The sequence below is a fragment of the Danio rerio genome, chromosome 16 (assembly GCF_052040795.2).
Source record: "Danio rerio strain M-AB ecotype USA chromosome 16, GRCz13ab, whole genome shotgun sequence".
Lineage (NCBI taxonomy): Eukaryota > Metazoa > Chordata > Actinopteri > Cypriniformes > Danionidae > Danio > Danio rerio.
In genome coordinates this window covers 16,241,972-16,264,008 of record NC_141036.1, presented here as the reverse complement: position 1 = coordinate 16,264,008, position 22,037 = coordinate 16,241,972, and positions in this window count along the sequence as shown.

Here is a 22,037-nt window from a genome sequence, read left to right as displayed (position 1 = left end):
CGGACGAGGTCTACTTTCAGGTAGTTTACTAGCTCTGTAACAATCTGTTGCTCTAGGTTCAGGCAGCAAGTTTCTGGTGCGGTTTCTATACATATCAGGGGCAGTCAGTTGAACCTTTAAATCAGCAATCTGTTTCTTTAAGTCAGCAATTTCAGTTGCTTCTACATCACTTTTAATTTTTGGAGTGGCTGTAGTTTGCATGGCTGTAATCTGTGCCTGTAACTCAGTGACAACATTTCTCAGCTCACTCACTTCATCTGGTTTTGCATTTTTTTTATTTTCTTTCTGGCTTAAAGGCTTTTGCAGTGCAACAACTTGAGCTTGAAGTTCACACACTTGCTTTGCGAGAGATGTGTCAGTTTGATCATCCTGCGTTTCACTTTGGTGGGCAGATATCTGGTGAGCTGACAGTCTGAATTTCGAGGGGGCAGGATAGTGTTTATTTAGCCCTAAATGTTTTCTCATTCTTTCTTCTTTAGAGGCATTTTTATCTTCTTCTGTACGGATAAGTACTACTAATTCTGCAAATGAAGGAGGAGTGGCTTTTCTCCTTTCTAATTGAAGTTCAGCAATGAGGGAACTGTCCCAACAGCCGTGACAAAACTGCTTTAGAAGATATCGGTTTCTCTCTTCTTCAAATATCCCACCTCGTCGAATAGCTGTGCTTAAGAGTACTTGTAATCTGTGCAGGTAAGTTGAAGGCTTCTCACCATTGTTTTGGAAGCTATTCATAAATCTGGCTAATAACTCATCTCCGTCTTCTACAGAGCCATATACAGACTCCAGCAATTCCAGATATACTGCAGGTAAACTGTTAGGGCTAAATAAACACTCTAATAATAATAAACATGTTGGGTACTCTTGAAAACAAAAAGAAGTCATGCTGGAAGGAGTTTGTCAAGCCTTTGGTGCATGCCTACAATTGCACTCGAAATGATGTAACAGGATACACTCCCTATGAACTTATGTTTGGTAGACAGCCCAGGCTGCCAGTCGACCTAGCCTTTGGGTTACCTGTGGATCGTTCTACCAAATCCCACTCTCAGTATGTAAAAGATCTGAAAGAAGGTTTAAGAGAGAGCTATGAAATTGCCATCAAAAACTCTGCAAAAGTAGCCCAACGTAACAAGCGCAGATTTGACAAACATGTGGTTGTTTCTACTCTTGACGTGGGAGATAAAGTCCTTGTGCGAAATTTGAGGCTAAGAGGCAAGAACAAACTGGCAGACAAATGGGAACCAGATGTCTATGTAGTTATCCGTAAAGCTGGAGATCTCCCAGTATATGTAGTCCAGCCTGACGGAAAGACCGGTCCAGTTCGAACTTTACACAGAGACTTACTTCGACCTTGTGGATATTTGTCTGAAAATGAAATTGAAGAAATGAGTCCTCCAAATGTTCAACGTAAGCCCAGAACTAGGTCTAGCTCTGCTCTAGAATATGCTCCCAAAGAACATCAAATGAGTGATCAGTCAGAATCTGAGGATGACTCTCTATATATTAGAAATGCAGGACGCCAGTTGGAATCCATTACAACGACTGTGTTACCTTCATCACAAAGTCCTGTGCTTGTAAGGAACTTACCTGGCATAGAGCCCATTGAACCACTCCCTGTCGTGGTGAACCCTGAAAAAGAAACCTTACCTGATTCCAGACTAGAAGAAGACTTAACAGAGAATCAAAGAGATGATGTCAATGAGAATTTCTTACCTGTGCTGAACCCTGCTGATATTGACCCCAAAGAAATTGAACCTGAAAGAAGTGGAAATAGTGTTGAACTACAGATCCATAGAAGGGCGCTTGAATTAGATCCTGTTGATGTATCCCATTCTAATGATCAAAATCCTCATGTCAGAAATGTTTCAAGTAACCAGCCAATAGTGGATGAAGACCTAGATACCAGTGGCCCTAGACGCTCAAAAAGGCAATGTAGACCTCCTAATAAGCTTGAGTATCATAAACTAGGAAATCCCTTGACACTAGTCATTCAGTCCTTACTACAAGGTCTGAGTTCTGCCTTTACCACATCGTTAGAAGAACCCATACTCACTAGAGATCAGCCCTTTGTTGTGCCAGACCCTTTTCCAATTGCAGTGACAACCCAACCCCGTACATGCCCGAGGACGTGCCTGAATTCAGGGGGGGAATGTGTAACCCAGGTTACTAGTGGGTAGTATACAGCAATAGAGCAAATAGAAGTATGAGGAAAAAACATTGGCAGAATACTCGATTAAATAATATACATTAAAATTATTTACTTATATAAATAATTTATAATAGAGTATTATACAGCATTCAAGGGAATAGTGCTTTAGAATGACATCATCGTGCCTTACACTATAGCAGCAGATCAGCTTTCCAAACAATAACAAATCTCGCTTGTCTGTTAGCTTGTGTTTACCGTTGCTATGGTGATTCAGTGTTCGCAAGGGAAAGCAGAGATGTAAGTTGTTATATTAATAAAAGTAATATAACTATTAGATTTACATCTTTTAATGTTTTAATGCGTATTAACTGTGAAAATTGACCATTAATAAGATGCTGACATGATTTCAATCATATATTTTTAATGAAGGATTGAGAGAGAAAAAAAACAAGATTTGTCTCTGAGAGTGAAATCTGCACACGAGTGCCACCTGGAGTTTTCCTGTTTGTTTCATTTTGATTTTGAATGATTTCCTTGGTGAGTTCATGTTTTTATTAATTATTATTGTATTCATTATAACATGATTTAAACTAGTGTCGAAAAATGTGTTTCATTAATTAACCATTTGTTTGGTTTAGTAAAAACACAGAAATTCAGCAGAGAGAAGCATATACATGGTTATTTACTGTTGCTGTTTATTTAGTAACGTGTTAAGCTGAGTTAATGCATACACTGTAAAATGCTAATGGTTTCTTTGGCCTTGTGTTTTCAAGGCCAGGTTTTTTTTTTTGTTTGGTTTTGTTCGTTTGTGCATCTTCTTCTGGTTTTTCATCGGTGAGATGTTCTATTGACGTCAGTTGCTGGATGTGATCTGCTCTGGATTCGAATTAATTGAAGTTTGAACTCTTTTCTGGATTTGGATTGTCTCAACTTCCATCGGCGTGTCTAATTGTGGAGTTGGACTGGCGAGCCTCCCATTGAGTGGATTCTTTGGATACACCTGTTGAAAAGATACAAAGTAAAACCTATTCAGCGTCATGGTAGGAGTGTAAATTTACAACACACTCACAAGTGCAACATCCTGGATCTCTGGAACTGAATTTGCAACCTAGTTGTTTTGCAAAAGAATCTTTTTGAAAGTTTATCACCTTTACTGGACTTTTGGAACATTTTGAAATGTTTTAAGTGAATGTTTTATTTTCATTTTTATTTTATTTGTACATTGTTCCTTTAGAGTGTTCATTCGTTGAAATTTTTGAATCTTTATAGAGAGAGGTTAACTGATTTAAGAAGGGAAATCTTGATTATATGTTAAATAATAATACAATTTTAATATTGTATTATTAACTTACACTTGCAAACCTTTAATATAGTACTGTTATTAGCATATTAATATTATATTATTGTTATAATAGTAACCAAAATATAATATTAGCCTTAACAATAGAAAAACAGAAAAACAACAATATTAACTTACCTTATTAGTGATATAGCCTGTGAAGAAAGAGAAGTGTTATTAGAGAGTGTAAATAAGATTGAGGTCATTAGATAAGTGTGAAAAAACCTAGAATTTGTTTTATTTATTTATTTTTATTTATTTATTTATTTTATATTTCTGTGAACATTTTACAATACAATCTTTTAATATTCTTACCTCTGTGTCCGAGTCCTTCACTGTTGTTGTATCTTCTCTCTCTTTGGAGGAATTTAGACTTCTGAGCATCTGGTCCATTGATTAAATCTTATAATACATTTGTGTACCGAGGGTTACACAAGCAGTGACGTCACGCGCTGACTCAGGGGAAGGGCTGGGAATTTCCCGGTGTAAAGACTTTCCCCTGGAGCAGTTGCGTGATGATACACTAAAACATGCACTCGAAAGAGTGCAAGTTATTGATGGGAAAATCCTCCAGCTTGATCGACCCCTCTCCTATCCGTATTTTGCGGTTATTAATGATAGGGTGTATCGAGTGACCCAAGACACTCAGACAAAAGAAGATACAACCCAGCTATTAGTACCAAAGAGCCGCTGGGAAATGCTTTTTCAGGCGGCTCATTCTAATCCTATGGCCGGACATTTAGGTCAGGCGGCCACACTAAATCGCCTCATGACCCGATTCTTTTGGCCGGGCATTCACGGTGACGTCAGCAGATGGTGCGCTGCGTGCAGTGAATGTCAGCTGGTAAATCCGCCGGCCACCCCAAAAGCGCCGTTGCGCCCTTTACCAATTATGGAGATCCCCTTCGAGAGAATTGGTATGGATCTCATCGGGCCATTAGAGCGATCCGCACGCGGGCATCGGTTTGCATTAGTTCTGGTGGATTATGCAACCCGCTACCCGGAAGCAGTCGCGCTCCGTAATATCTCAGCAAAGAGCGTTGCGGAGGCGCTGTTTCGCCTCATCTCCCGTGTGGGAATCCCCAAGGAGATTCTCACTGATCAAGGCACCGCGTTCATGTCACGTACGATGCGCGAGCTTTACGGATTATTGGGCATTAAATCTATTCGCACCAGCGTCTATCACCCACAAACAGACGGGCTGGTGGAAAGATTTAATCGCACGCTTAAATCAATGATCCGTAAATTCGTTCACGAGGACGCGAAAAATTGGGATAAGTGGTTGGAGCCCTTATTATTCGCTGTGCGGGAGGTTCCCCAAGCCTCCACGGGGTTTTCCCCCTTCGAGCTTCTCTATGGCAGACAGCCCAGAGGGGTTTTGGATGTTGTTAGAGAGGCTTGGGAGGACGAGCCTTCTAAAAGTAAAAATGAAATTCAATATATCCTGGACCTTAGAGCAAAACTCCACACACTGGGGCGGCTCTCTACAGAGAATTTGCTTAAGGCTCAGGATGACCAACGCCGGCGATATGATAAGGGCACTAAACTCCGTAAATTTTCACAGGGAGATAAAGTACTTGTACTGCTACCCACTTCCAGCTCTAAATTACTCGCCAAGTGGCAAGGGCCGTTTGTGGTCACACGACGAGTCAGTGATCTCGATTACGAGGTGGTTCGTTCGGACAGGGCTGACTCGCGTCAGATTTATCACATTAATCTGCTTAAGCAGTGGAGGGAGCCGGAGGACGTGGCGCTGGCTACGCTTGTTACTAACGAGGATGACCTGGGGCCGGAGAGCTCCGGCCGTGAACGGCCGAGCGCTCTGGTCACCGGGGGCGATCATCTCTCAGCGAGCCAGCTCCTCGACATCCGGCACCTCCAACGTGAATACTCTGACGTGTTTTCGCCCCTGCCCGGTCGTACCAACCTGATTCAGCACCATATCGAGACCGAACCGGGCGTGGTCGTTAGGACCCGGCCGTATCGCCTGCCTGAACACAAGAAAAAAGTGATTCAGGAAGAATTGAATAATATGCTGAAAATGGGAGTAGTAGAAGAATCCCACAGCGACTGGGCCAGCCCGATTGTCTTGGTACCTAAGACGGACGGCTCGGTCCGGTTCTGTGTGGATTATCGCAAGGTGAATGCTGTGTCGAAATTCGACGCTTATCCAATGCCGCGTATTGACGAGTTGCTCGACCGGTTAGGTGCTGCTCGATATTACTCGACATTGGATTTAACGAAGGGCTATTGGCAGATCCCCTTATCTCCAATATCCCGCGAAAAAACAGCCTTCACTACGCCGTTTGGATTGCACCAATTTGTGACGCTTCCGTTCGGGCTGTTCGGGGCGCCGGCGACGTTCCAGCGCCTGATGGACAAAATACTCGGCCCTCACGCAGCATAAGCCGCTGCTTATTTAGACGACATCATCATTTACAGTAATGATTGGCAGCGGCATATGCAACATCTGAGGGCGGTATTGTCGGCGCTGAGACGGGCCGGGCTCACGGCCAACCCACGGAAGTGCGCAATTGGGCGAGTGGAGGTAAGGTATCTGGGCTTCCACTTAGGTCACGGGCAGGTGCAGCCCCAAATTGATAAGACTGCAGCCATTGCAACCTGTCTGAGACCCAAGACCAAAAAGGAGGTGAGACAGTTTTTGGGACTGGCAGGATATTATAGGCGGTTTGTCCCTAATTATTCGGCCCTTGTCAGCCCATTGACTGATCTCACTAAAAAGGAGGGACCGGATACCGTCCAATGGTCGGAGCAGTGCCAACAGGCCTTCTCAAAGGTAAAATCTATACTTTGTGGGGGGCCGCTATTGCACGCTCCTGATTTTGCTCTCCCCTTTATTTTACAGACGGACGCGTCCGATCGGGGTCTGGGGGCGGTTCTTTCCCAGGAGGTGGCAGGAGTGGAGCGGCCGGTGCTGTACATTAGCCGCAAGCTAAGTAAAAGTGAGGCTAAGTACAGCACCATAGAGAAGGAATGTTTGGCGATCAGGTGGGCCGTTCTTACTCTTCGCTATTAACTCCTGGGTAGGGAATTCGTCCTCTGTTCAGATCATGCTCCTCTCCAGTGGCTCCACCGTATGAAGGATACCAACGCGCGGATCACCCGTTGGTATCTAGCATTACAGCCTTTTAAATTCAAGGTGATCCACAGACCGGGGGCGCAGATGGCTGTAGCCGACTTCCTCTCCAGGGCGGGGTGGGGGGGGGGGGGGGAGGGCTGCAGGCCGGACGGCTCCCCGGCCTGAGGCGGGCGGTGGGGGTATGTGGAGAGGTAAGCATGATCGAATACCCAATAAAGGGGGAGAGCATGCTCAGAGCCCGGCGGCTAATCAGCAGGCCAATCCGAAATAATAAGCAACACCTGTTTATTCTAGTGATTGGACCGGAGAGACACCCGTCTTAAGGAGAACGGGAGGAACAGTCGGGAGAGAGAGCTGAACGACGGCCATACAGTGGGAGCTGGCCTTGACAGTGATACATTATTAAAAATAAAAGAAATCTGTTATTTACCTCAACGCCGACCCTGTCTTCTTCTTCCCACACAAAGAACCTTGTTACAACTTTATTTTAAAGTTAAATTCTCGCAATAAAAAAAACATGTAACCAGAGGTGTGGACTCGAGTCATGTGACTTGGACTCGAGTCAGACTCGAGTCATGAATTTGATGACTTTAGACTCGACTTGACAAAATATAAAAAGACTTGCAACTCGACTTGGACTTGAACATAAATGACTTGGACTTTGACTAGGACTTGCCCCTATTGACTTGTAAAGACTTGCTGCTTCCCATGAAAAGCCCAACGATAAAAAAGTATGTTGACATGGACCGCTCTCTCTCTCCCCGTTTATGTGTGCGTGTGTGTGACAGCATGCGCGCGCGTGTGTGTGAGCATGCGCGCTTTCGGCTTGACGTCCAATCAAAGCACGGTAGATTGTTTTGATTCGACAGTATCCAACGTGACTACTATGAGGCGCCGGAGTGGACAAAAGTCAAGCGAACGCAGAGAGAATTTGAATTTGAACTTGAGATCGAGCCAATACTCGCGTGCCAATACTCGCTCTCTCTCTCTCTCTCACATACAACATACACCTCTCTCTCTCTCTCTCTCTCTCTCTCTCTCTCTCTCTCTCGTGCATTCAGTCTCTTTGCGTTCGCTTGACTTTTGTTTACGATGGCGTCTCATACCTTTAGTGCTTTTGCTCTCACGGGATCCTCCTGTTAAACTGACCCTTCGCTAAGCCACGCCCAAAAACCGCCACCCACCAATCGCGGCTTACCAATCGTAGCTACAGGCAGAGGCTCTGTCAAGCTTTCGAGCGAGGGAAACAAGCCAAATCGTTGCGCAATTGGATTGTGAAAATCTGACACCCGCTATCCTAAAATTTTGGACTGGTTGGTGGGATTTTTTCCCTTTTCAAAACCAAAGCCCAAGAGGAGAAATGCCAGCGTGGATCAAGCTGTGTGAGGGGCGGTAAAGGAGTTAAGCTAAGTTGGTTTTGTTTTCGATATTCACATTCAATGATAGGTGACAATAACTCACACTCCTCTTATCCTAAACAGATCTAAACTGTGTTTCTTTTAAAAAAAAAAAAAAAAAAAAACAAAGCAGGTTATGCTTCCCAGCGGTCTTTTTCTTTTTTTCCACTCGATATTATGAGCCAGGGCTCGACAATAAGGACTGCCCGATGGCCCGGGGCCAGCGTGCGAGACACTCGGGCCAGTGTACAAAATGTTACTGGCTCGATCGGGCCAGCTGCTGCCTTTTTGCCTGCCAGATCGAGCCAGAGCTGCGTGCTGCGACTGTCTGTCAATTGTGTGCAAATACAATCTTACGGTGCTTTCACACATAGACGTTTGTTTCGGAATCTGTCTCGTTTCACCCGTTAGCGCGTTTTTTTAGCATATATCCAGCAGTTGCGCTCGCTTCCGCGCCAAATCAATCAGTCCAAGATCGCCTGAATGAGACGCGGTCTCTGTCCTATTGAGCGTATCGATTGTAGCGAGAAAACAAAACAATGCAACGAACTAACGACCCAGGCTATATCACAGTGTATCATGATCGTGTAATAGCCATATATACGGCTATATGAAGAGGGAATGATGAGCAGGGCGAGATGTCATTCTTACCGGTAAATGCGAAAGTGAAAGCATGCTGAAATATTACCGAGAGCTGTTTGTCCAGCCTGATCTCGGTTTATCCGTCAGGAAAATTGACCGAAATTACTATCTGTTAATTTTTCCATATTTTAATCGTATAATATGTTGTATTAGGCCTGTTGTTTTGTTCATTTCCGCACTGACAGCTCGAAAGAAAGATTTACATTGATCTGATGCAGTCTCGGTTCATCTGCTATGTCTCTCTATAATTTAAGCCTAAAATACAGAATTATAGTCAACGTTTCTTTAATAGATTGATTAATTCAATTGATCGATTTCTACAAAACCTGACAATTGAAATGAGGCTCTGTATATATGAGAAAGTCTGACCTCGATTTGTATTTGGTGACGATGTCTGTGGGTTGTTAAAATTAAAGTGCACATTTTCACTTATAAAATATTCTATACACAATACACAAAAGTTTGGGGTCAGTGTGATTAAATATGTTAAACTAAGCTTCTTCTGCTCACCAGGGCTGCAATTATTTCATCATAAATACAAATTGTGAAATGCTGCACTATAAAATAACTGTTCAAAAGTAGTTTATCATTTAATTTATTCATTTATTCCAGTGATTTTAAAGATGAGATTTCAGCTTCATTACTCCAGTCACATGATCCTTCAGAAATCACTAATATTTATTATTATTATATTTATTAATGGTAATGATAATGTTAATGTTAATTAATGATAATGTCTGGAGTAATTATTTTATTTGAAACTAAATACAATAACAAAGCAGTTATTTAAAATTTTAATAAATATTTAACAATTACACCTTTTTTACATTTATAAATATAGCCTTGATGAACTGAATAGTTTTCCTTAAACATTTTAAAAATTACCGTAAATATATATACAGATTTATTAGCCCCCTTTTGTTTTTTGTTTTTTCTTTTTAAAATATTTCCTAAATGATGTTTAACAAAGCAAAGAAATGTTGATATTTTGTCTGATAATATTTTTTCCTCTGAACAAAATCTTATTTGTTTTATTTTGGCTGGAATAAAAACATTTTTTTAACCATTTTAAGGTAAAATTTATTAGCCTCTTAAGCTAATTGTTTTTCAGACTGTCTACAGAACAAACCATCATTATACAATAACTAGCCTAATTACCCTAACCTGCCTAGTTAACCTAATTACCCTAGTTAAGCCTTTAAATGTCACTTTAAGCTGTATAGAAGTGTCTTGAAGAATATCTAGTAAAATATTATTTACAGTCATCATGACAAAGATAAAATAAATCAGTTATTAGAGATGAGTTATTAAAACTATTATGTTTAGAAATGTGCTGAGAAAATCTGTTCTCTGTGAAATAGAAATTGGGGAAAAAAATAAACAGGGGTGCTAATAATTTAGGGGGACTAATAATTCTGAAATCAACTGTGTGTGTGTGTGTGTGTGTGTGTGTGTGTGTGTGTATACACACACACACACACACGCACATTCAAATAGCGATTAACTTCTTTTTTTTTTTTGGTGGGGCCAGTGAAAATTTGGGCTGGGCAAGTAAAAATCAAAACCACTGGCCCGATCGGGCCAGTAGAAAAAATCCTTAGCGTTGAACCCTGTGAGCACTGCTTAGTTTAAACCCTCGCTATTGTAACGCATATAAATACATACACTAATATTTGCTGGTAGGAAAAATCTATTTGTTCACTTCTGTTATTTATACTTTAATGTGCATTTCAATTTTTTTCTTCCACTTAACTGCAAATTTTAATAAAAACTGGATAAAGAGCACACAAACATGCTGACAGTAATAGGTACTGTACACTGTTATGGGTCAATGATGCTAATATTCGGCACAAATCTATCAGTTTCTTAGGTTATTAGATTATTTTATAATTTCACCTCTCCTGCTGTGCATGAACTATGCTGTTGAATGTTCAGCGTATAAGGTGGCTAGGCTAATCTTGCTTCAATTTTGATAAAATTATTTTCTAATCAGTTGCTATTATGTTGTGAATATACCCCTGTAATGTATACTGCAGTCCTCTTTTGTCTGGCTTTCTCAGATATCTCACCTGTTTGCCAAAAATGACTAATTAAATCCTTGGGAATGTCTGACACCAGCGCATACACACTGTAATAGATGTGCCAGGCATGAAAGCTTGACAGGCGTAGCAACAGTAACTAAGGAGGGCGAGGCTTAGCGAAGGGTTATTCCAAGAATGTTGATATGGTTTCTTTCTTGCTTTACTATTTATTAACAATACACAAAAAACTAAAAGGTTAAGGTAAATTCTTTAATAAATTCTAGTGTTTTTGAGTATTATACTTGTTGTATACTTGTATTATACTTATGTTTTAGGCTAGTATTATTTACGACTTGTTAATTAATGCTTCATAATACAGTAGTATTACCAATAGTGAACAGATAAAATAATACAAAGTGTAGTTTTACTACAGTAAAGTGTAGTGATTTGTAGTATAAAATACCCTATATTGTAAAATAATACAGCACTGGGTAATTTGTTTATATTACACTTGTGTTACCATAGCAACTATAGTATTACCACAACTGATCAATTGAAGTTCTTTACTGTAGTAGGCTACTGTTCAAAACACAGTACATGCCAATATACGTGTTCAGGGGCCCTGTGGCACAGCTTTCCTCAAAATGAAGAGGATGACATGGAAAATGTCCTCCACAATCTCATCAGTAAAGTGGAAGCCAGCAGACACTAGTTTACTTTATTTTAGCTGCCATGATAAAATGAGATTGATAGTGAGATTTATTTGAAGAGTGAATAGTACAGTAGGCTATAATACCTTATCAAGTGTTTCCTTATTTTTATCACAGTTACATTTCCGCTTGCATTAGTTTTTGTTTAAATGCTTTTAAAATAAAATGTATTCTTTACATCCAACATCTATTCCAGAGGTGCCTTATAGTGGTGTAAACCCCTTTACAAGGGGTGTTACCCCTGTGTAAACTCTAGCCACCCCTGTGGCCAACCCGATATGATTTTGCTGTTGACATTATTTATTTAAATCTACTTACATAAATGCAATACAATGCAATATTTCAATAAATAAATAGCAGCCACTAAATTATTGTGGATTGATTGGTGCCACTGACGTAGCTGGCCTCTTCTGGCCCCCCTTAAGCAAATTTTCAGGGGGGCACCACTGGTCTATTCTAGTCTTTAAGTGTTTGAAACTGAAAATATCTCATCATATAAAACAACCAAAAATGTTATGGTTTATTAGATTAAACATTTAATATATAAGTCTATTTTAGTATTTTGGTTATTGTTATTAAACAGTGCAGCAATATGAATCATATCAAAAAGCATGAAAGGAAGAGGGAACACGACACAAATTGTGAGTTTGCATATAATCTCTGAGAGCGCTCAAGAAAATTTGTGTGTGAGCAGTGCATATTTGAGAGCGAGAGAAAATTTGAGAAGTCGCAATCAGTTTTGTCCACAAACAGAGGAAATCCGTCCACGAGCATCACACAAGGTAGAGAGCAAAGCTCTTCAACGTTATGTGAAGAAAACAACTTTATTGTTTGTATGAAGTAGCCTACTTCATTAACAATATGTGCTACCATTTTACATTGCTGCTAGACAGATTTGCAACTCCATCTCTTTAGCACACACGAGATTCAATTGACAAAATTCCAATTTCACTCAATTTAACTTTGCAGCATATACAGGAGTTGGTCTACTGCTACCACATTGAGGTTATGTAATTTTGGTTAATCACAAGTTGATCACCGAAGACATAACATAGCACAACTAAACTTAATGAATTAGACAGCAGTAGACCTGCAATTTCTGTGTGATGTGAGGCAAAATGGAGTCTTTTTTTGGTGGAACTCGTTCTTGTGCATTATGCTGTGGAGACGAGACGCAGCACTGTTCAGTACTTTTTCAGAAAATTGCATTTGTATTTTTATATATCTAAGCAATGTTCTTTAATAAAAAAAGGTTTGTTTAATTAATACAGATCTTACAACCATACCTAATCTGTATATATTTTATTTTTCTGTTAAAAAGACTCGAAAAGACTCGAAAATCAAACTGCAGGACTTTGGACTTGACTTGAGACTTGTTGCCTTTGACTCGGGACTTGACTCGGGACTTGCCTGTCTTGACTCGGGACTTGACTCGGGACTTGAGGGCAATGAATTGAGACTTACTTGTGACTTGCCAAACAATGACTTGGTCCCACCTCTGCATGTAACTATGATTTTTGCTTCAATTATCTCATAATTTGCTGCTTATAAATAGTTATTTAGGTAGTTATGTAGCTACTGTGTAAGATTAGGAATGACAATATGTACTTTACAAGTATTAACAAACATGGTGGCACATTGGTTCAGGGGTTAGCACTGTCGCCTCACTGCAAGAAGTTCGCTGGTTCGAGTCCCGACTAGGCCAGTTAGCATTTCTTTGTGGAATTTGCATGTTCTCCCTGTGTTTGTGCGAGTTTCCTCTGGGTGCTCCGGTTTCCCCCACAGTCAAAGACATGCGCTCTAGGTGAATTGGGTAAAACAATATTAGCCATAGTTTGTGTGTGTGAGAATGTGGGAGTGTATGGGTGATTTATAGTACTGAGTTGTGGCTAGAAGGGCATTCGCTGTGTAAAACCTATGCTAGAATAGTTGGTAGTTCATTCTGCTGTGGTGACCCTTGATAAATAAGAGACTAAGCTGATGGAAAATGATTGAATGAACTAATCAATAGCCACTGTGTTAACAACAATAAGCAAATAATTAATGGTAATGACTAGTTTACTGAATTTACTTAATTGCATTAGAGTTAATGCAGACACCAGATCCTTGTGGAGTACTGTTACCACAGTAAAACACACTGACAAAACATTGCTTATATGCATAATGTATGATTGTGTCAAATCTCGTCTAAAGAATGAATCAAAAAAAAAATTCATTTCATGTATATACAAGAGTTGAATTTCAACAGGTTTTTGTAGTGGTTTAAGAAGACAAGGGGCTACTGCCCGAGAGGCGTGAACATCACAACCTTTTTCATTTGGAACGTGTTAAAAAGTTAAGCCTGGACTGGGATTTGGCTCATAGACTTGGACTGCAGCCCATGTGTCCTTAAATCTTCAAAACCACATAGATTCAACTCACAGTCATTTATAATTTATCCGAAATGAAAGCATGACAGATGATGATGATTAATCTGGCTGTAATGCCTAGAAATGAGACATTGGATATACAGTTGAAAAAAAATATTAGCCTTGTGTGATTTTTTTATTTTTTATTAAATAATTCCCATAGGAGGTTAAACAAAGAGAAGTTTTTTCAACAAGTTTTTTTTTTTTTAATTTGGTTTCAATAGCTGATTTTTAATGGCAGTACATACTATTTTAGTGATTTTGCTATTTAAAGGCTTGACCCAGATAAATTAGGTTAACTATGAATTTTAGGCTAATTGGGCAAGCCACTGGACAACAGTGGTTTGTTGTGTAGACAATTGAAAAAAAAAATCTTAAAGAGGCTAAGAATATTGCATTTTAAAAATGTATATTTTCTATTTTAACTATAATAAGACTTTCTCCAGAAGAAAATGTAGTGATACATTTTAGTGATTTTCAATATTATTGTTATATATAGTATGTTATATATAATATATATTGAGCAGCAACTCGCAACTCACAAGGCGCAAATGCCTTGTTGATGCCAGAGGTTAGAGGAGAATGACCAGACTGGTTTGAGCTGATAGAAAGGCAACAGTATCTCAAATAACCACTTGTTACAACCAAGGTATGCAGAAGAGCATCTCTGAACACACAACACATTGAACCATGAGGCGGATGGGCTACAGGAGCAGATATACCCATTAGTACCAATTACACATTGTGTCAATGCTACAGCCTACCTGAGTGTTGTTTCTGACCATGTCCACCCTTTATGACTACAGTGCACCCATCTTCTGATAGCTACTTCCAGCAGGAGAACACACCATGTCATAAAGCGCAAATCATCTCAGACTGGTTTTTTGAACATGACCATGAGTTCACTATACTCTAATGGCCTCCACAGTCACCAGATCTCATACCAATAGAGCACATTTGGGATGTCGTAAACATGAGATTTGCATCATGAATGTGCAGTCATGAAATCTGCAGCAACTGTTTGATGCTATCATAACAATATGGACCAAAATCTCTGAGGAATATTTCCAGTACCTTGTTGAATCTATTCCACGAAGAATTAAGGCAGTTTATATATATATATATATATATATATATATATATATATATATATATATATATATATATATATTTATACACACTCACATACACAGTGCATCAGGAACGTTTTCATAGCTTTACCTTTAGCAAATTTTTGTTTTATGTTACAGCCTTATTCCAAAATGGATTAAATTCACTTATTTACTTGAAATTCTACACACAATAGCCCATAATGACAATGTGAAAAAAAAATTATATTTTTTTTTAAATTGTCGCAAATTCATTAAAAATAAAACTCCTAAAAACCACTTGTACAGAAGTATTCACAGCCTTTGCCGTGAAGCTCTAAATTGAAAAAACATTCTGTTTCCACTGATTATTCTTGAGATGTTTCAGCAGCTTAATAGGAGTTCACCTGTGGGGAATTCAGTTGATTGGACATTATTTGAAAAGGCATACACTTGTCTATATAAGGTCCCAGGTTTGACAGTGCAAGTAAAAGCACAAACCAAGCATGAAGACAAAGGAATTTTCTTTAGACCTCCAAGACAGGATTGTCTCGAGGCACAAGACTAGGGTAAGTTACAGCAAAATTTCTACTGCTCTGAAAGTTCCAATGAGCACAGTGGGCTCCATCATCCATAAGTGGAAGATGTTTGGAACCACCAGGACTCTTCCTAAAGCTGACTGGCAATGTAAGCTGAGTGATCGGGGCAGAGTACGCAGGGTGCGTAGGGCCTCAATTCCGGAGGGAGGCACCCTCTCGGCTGCTCAAAATTTTTTTGATATTTATTTACTAATATCAACAAAAACTGTGTGTAGATACAAACGTCTACTGATAATATTTTGTTAAATACATTTAAAAAAAATAATTTTAAGACGGACGCATAAACAATGATGTAATTTTTTGTGCACATAGCTGCGTGCGTGTGGTGCGGCCCGGTCCTCTTATCTTTGCGGCTGTTAGCTGCATGTAATATTAATTGATGCAAGTTGCAGCTGTATGCCTGGAAAAAGACAACAGCGGTCTGGAGCCAAGAAGAGAAAGAAAGTAACTTACATGAATCTGGAAAACATATTTTTGGCTGTTTAAGAAATTTAGTGAGGCTAAAGGCCCATGCACACTGAGACGCTTTTTGCTCACTTTTTCCGTCAACGTTTAACGCCTCGTGACTACATAAAGAGCTTCAGTGTGATCGTGCATACCAACGCCAGACGCGAAAGCGTCATTTAAAAAAAAAAACGGCTCATCCTTGGTTTTTTTTTATTTGACGCGCCGCGTTAAAACCTCCGCCAATCAGGATGGCACTTTTGTTCACGTGCACGATGCTGCTGAAGTTACCGTAAACAGCACTTGGAGGCGCTAAAGCGCAAAACTGTCAATGCGAGTGCACAGTGAAGAATATGCGCAGAGGCGATATGAATGTGGAGCTGCTTTTTGCAATGGTAAACAATAATCATTTCTTCATCGCTAGAGCTGGAGCTGCTGTTTCAACCATCTATGCTTGTTCGAGTCACCAGTAACTTTAACAACAAGCGTGTAAACTTCCGCTCTTCTTCTTCAGTGTTACAAACCGGTGTCAGAAGCTTAAAGTTGTGTAGCGCCATCTAACGTCAAGGAATGATTTTGCATACTCTTCTGCTTGACACCAGTGAATATCGCTTGGGTTTGAATACAGAAAAAATATCTCGTAAAACGCTGAGGATAAATGCGACTGAAAAGCGTGTAGGAGCCTTAACGTTTAAACTTTGCCACAACTGCTATGCATTGTGCTTTAGACGGGACATGTTTTATGACTTTTCGCGTTTGCCCTTTTTCCCTATGTTGCTGCTAACTACACAAACTCAATTAGTGTTATTAACTTGTGCAATACTTTACAATTCTGTTTGCACACCAGCTACTGTACATACACATGCATTGCACAATTATTACACTCTGTGCATTATTTATTATTATATAGTTATTTTTATAAATAGTTAATTATTAATTTTTATTATTAATTTTATTAATTTTATTAATAGTTTTATTAATAGTTTTTTTCTGAATGTTAACAAAGTTTTTTTGTTTAAAAATACACTAATCAATTCTTAAAAACCACAAATGCCTTTGATTTATACTAAGAGCAAGGGTCAGTTTTTGTCACCATAGATTACAGTGCAAATTAAATCCACATTTTTGTTGTAGTTTGTAAACATTATGAAGAGTGCTGGACTAGCCCTTGTTTTATTGGTATGTCATGAGTTTTTCTTTAAATGACTAATTTGATCTGTATTGTACATGGAGGGCAAAGCTGAAATTTGTCATAAAAGAAGATAAGGTGGCATGACCAGCACTGTTCCAGAGACACCAGCAGCTGCACAGGTACAGGTACAGGATGCAGCACTGAGGACCGTCTATCTCTACAGGTACAGAGAGGGTTTTAATCCTAACCTTTTGTAAATGTTTGAAATTAGGAATTTTTCTGCAGAGGACATGTCAGTGTTTATTTGGATGTATATTTGTAAATATATATGTAATATTTAATATATGTAAATATTTGAACGTTTAAGTATAATTTGAGTATTTATATGCATATTTATGTATATAAATAAATAAATAAATAAATACATGTTTACATGTTTGTGTAATTTTGCTCCTCTGTGGGGTCACCACAGTAAAATTTTGCATAAAATATAAAAATGATACAAAAATAATATAAAAATTTCTTAGGCCTTTTGGCCTGAGCGGGCCTGCCCAATTGTCATTGCTGCGCTCCAGCATTCTTCTGTGGAGAGAGAAAAACCTTACAGAAGGACAACCATCTGTGCAGCAATCCACCAATTAGGCCTCTATGGTAGAGTGGCCAGACGGAAGCCACTCCCAACCTAGAATTTACAAAAAGGCATCTGAAGGACTCTCAGATCATAAGAAACAAAATTCTCTGGTCTGATGAGACTAAAATTGAACACTTGGGAGTGAATGCAAAGCAATACGTTTGGAGAAAACCCTGCACCGCTCATCACCAGGCTAATAAACATTACCAATTTGTGAATATTAATGGACAGCCTTCACAAGTCAGCCCAGTAAAGTTTGGGGTGCCTCAAGGATCACATTTAGGCCCTTTGCTGTTTACAATATACATGCTACCCCTGAGAGACATTATTAAAAGACATGGGATCAGCTTTCACTGCTATGCAGATGATACTCAATTGTATATTTCAACTAAACCTGATGAGATTTCTGAACTGTCTAAGCTAACTGAGTGTAATAAAGATGTTAAAGACTGGATGACCAACAATTTTCTTCTTTTAAACTCAGACAAAACAGAATGATTACTTATTGGGCCTAAATCCTGTACACAGCAGATCCCACAACTCGACCTACAAAAGAGAGATACAAAGATACTGTTAGCTCTACTATAAAAGATCTGGGTTTTATATTAGACAGCAATTTACTTTTTAAAATCATATATCCCATGTCACAAAAACTGCATTCTTTCATCTAAAAAAATATCGCTACTTTACAAAGTATGCTATCCATCTCAGATGCAAAAAAGCTAGTCTATGCTTTTATGACTTCTAGGCTGGATAATGCTCTTTTTGCTGGCTGCCCAGCATCCTCTATTATAGCTAGTACAAAATGCAGCTGCCATGTTCTTTTCAGGTCTAGAAAATATGATCATATCACCCCAATTTTATCATCCTTACACTGACTGCCTGTTAAGTTTTGTGTTGAATTTAAAATATTACTTCTCACCTAAAAAGCTTTAAATAATCTAGCTCCTGTTTATCTAACCAACCTTCTGTCTCGCTACAATCCAACTCGCTCTTTAAGATCTCAAAACTCAGGGTTTCTGGTAAAGGTGGTCGAGCCTTATCATTCATGACTCCTAAACTCTGGAATAGCCTTTCTGATAATGTCCGAGGCTCAGACACACTCTCTCAATTCAAAACTAGATTAAAGACCTATCTGTTAAGTAAAGCATACACTCAGTGCATCACTTAGCGGTATAATGCATAAATGTGCTTCACACAGGTTTCTGCATCTCGTTTAAATACACTATGAACAGCAGCTACGCTAATATATATATATATATATATATATATATATATATATATATATATATATATATATATATATATATATATATATAAAAAAAAAAATATATATATATATATATATATATATATATATATATATTAGTGCTGTCAAAATTAACGTGTTAACGCATGCGATTAATTTGATATAATTAACGCGTAAAAAAAAATTATAATTTTTTTTTTTTTTCTGTTGTGACCAGGGGCAGACGCCAGGCAGGTTTCCCGCTGTTTCGACTTTTTGGGCCGGGCTGATCATCTTCTTATGATCTGATCGGCCCATAAAACACTTAGCAGATTGTCATGCTTTTCTGCCTCAGTGATTGACGATGCTGTGAGCTGTCACGCTCTGAAAGTAAGATGTTTCTTTTCCGGACAGAGCGGCCGTGTTACATAATCTGCAGCTCATTGGTTCTTTTCTTTATTGAAATTTGGCTGACCCAATCACAAACTTCCCCATGTTGGGCTCTGTGTAATGTAGGTGTGTATTTGTCACAATAGCCGAGAGTCCCGCCTGTCTCTTACACACGGGTCCGCGCCGCGGGAGAGCAGGGGCACAGATCAATATATCCCTGTCTATTCTATCTAGTTACCTATCTGTCCATATAAATATACTTTTTTTTTTTTTTACTTTTAATCTGCACCGCGGCAACTTCCTCCTGTGCTGTTTCCTTAACCTGCAAGTCTTTATTTTACAAATGATAAAGAATGTCTGCTTCTTACGCTCTATGAGGGGTGTCAGTCATGTATTTTAAGATGCACTCGGTCAGAAGACAAGTGCATGAGATATCATGACATTGTGTTTTTGATCGTCAGCATGATGTAGGCTTATAGTTCAATTCAATTCAATTCATGTTTATTTATATAGTGCTTTTTACAATGCAGATTGTGTCAAAGCAGCTTAACATAGTGACAATAATATTTATACAATATGGTTATAATGATATTTATACATAATCAAACTAGTGTGCAACTTAAGCAACTTTTTTTACATTTAGTTTTGTAGTTCGGGCAGAGACAAATATTTGTTGAATTTTTTAATTGTTTAAGTTCATTTGATTGACAATGTAAAAGCTGTTAGCCACGTTTGATTTTTCATTGTTTAGTTAAACATTTTTAAGGGTCTCTGATACATTGCTTTTATCTTTATTTTATTAATTAACATTAACTGTGTGCGTCAGCAGGCAGTTTTTGTTATGTTCATTATTTATTAGACTCCCTCAAAAGTTTTTAATTTGTCAAATCTTGTTATTTCCTATATATGGCTTTTGTGCTTTTGAAGAATGGGAGTTGGTAAACCTATTCAAGGGCATGCACAGATTTTCAATACTTTATTATTATTATTAAAATTTTCCATATCTGCAATGCCTGTATTTTGCCATTTTTTGCAGTCCACTTAGAATCCAATATGGAAATCAATGTTTTCTTTATTGGCATTGATTGTTTTGAAATTCAAATGGCATTAACATGCCTGTGTTTTTATTTCTGTAATAAATATGGCTGTCAAGCCAGGATCTTGATGGTGTATTGTGGGTATGTTGTTTACATAAAGAAATCTGTGTTTCAAGTAAACAAAAATTCTTATAATGAATTATATTTTGAATTTAAATAGTATTTGTCTTGCGTTTACATTAATTTTACACTCGAATAGCCAAAATTACAAGTTTCAGTCTTTTAAATGCGATTAATACACACACACACACACACACACACAAACACACACACACACACATACGGGTTTATGTGTGTTACAAGGACACTTCAGCTCAAACCAGTTTTTTGGTGTATTAGGGGAGCACACTCTTCCACTTACTCTAGAGAGTTGTGGTGCATATCAAAAATTTTATTTTGAGCTGTACAACACAGATTTCACTTTAAAGTTTGATTACACACAACACAACTTAAAATACAACAATCTGACTACATACTTAATTATGAGGTCATATGATAATTACCTTGAAACCCCGCCCATAACACAAACCGTTATTATAAGGACAGTAGCTATACACACACACACACTTCACAAATGTGTATTAAAGGACCAATTGTGATTTAATGGGACACAGCTAAACACACACACAAAAGTAAACGCCTTGTGTATTAAAAGGACATAAGTGATCTAGGAGGACGAATGGTTACACACACACAAAACTAAACGCCTTGTGTATTAAAAGGACATAAGTGATCTAGGAGGACGAATGGTTACACACACAAAACTAAACGCCTTGTGTATTAAAAGGACATAAGTGATCTAGGTGGACCAATGGTTACACACACACAAAACTAAACGCCTTGTGTATTAAAAGGACATAAGTGATCTAGGTGGACGAATGGTTACACACACACAAAACTAAACGCCTTGTGTATTAAAAGGACATAAGTGATCTAGGTGGACCAATGGTTACACACACACAAAACTAAACGCCTTGTGTATTAAAAGGACATAAGTGATCTAGGTGGACCAATGGTTACACACACACAAAACTAAACGCCTTGTGTATTAAAAGGACATAAGTGATCTAGGAGGACGAATGGTTACACACACACACAAAAGTAAACGCCTTGTGTATTAAAAGGACATAAGTGATCTAGGAGTACGAAAGGTTACACACACACAAAAGTAAACGCCTTGTGTATTAAAAGGACATAAGTGATCTAGGAGGACGAATGGTTACACACACACAAAAGTAAACGCCTTGTGTATTAAAAGGACATAAGTGATCTAGGAGGACGAATGGTTACACACACACAAAAGTAAATGCCTTGTGTATTAAAAGGACATAAGTAATCTAGGAGGACGAACAGTTAAACACACACACACACAAAACTAAACACCTTGTGTATTAAGAGGACATAACTGATTTATGAGGACATGGTTAAACAAAGTCAATGTTTTGAACTTTTTCCATCTAGATACAAAGTAATTTACAAATATGCCCTTATAGTTACTTATGTGGCATCCTGATCAGTTTGTTTTTACATTATACATACACACTAATGTAAATCTGTAGAGTGTATTCAAGCAACTGTAGTTTCTTTGGTATGACAACTAAAACAATATACTAATAGAACAAATGCAGAACACAGCATATGAACAAAATGCAAAGTTTAGTTTGT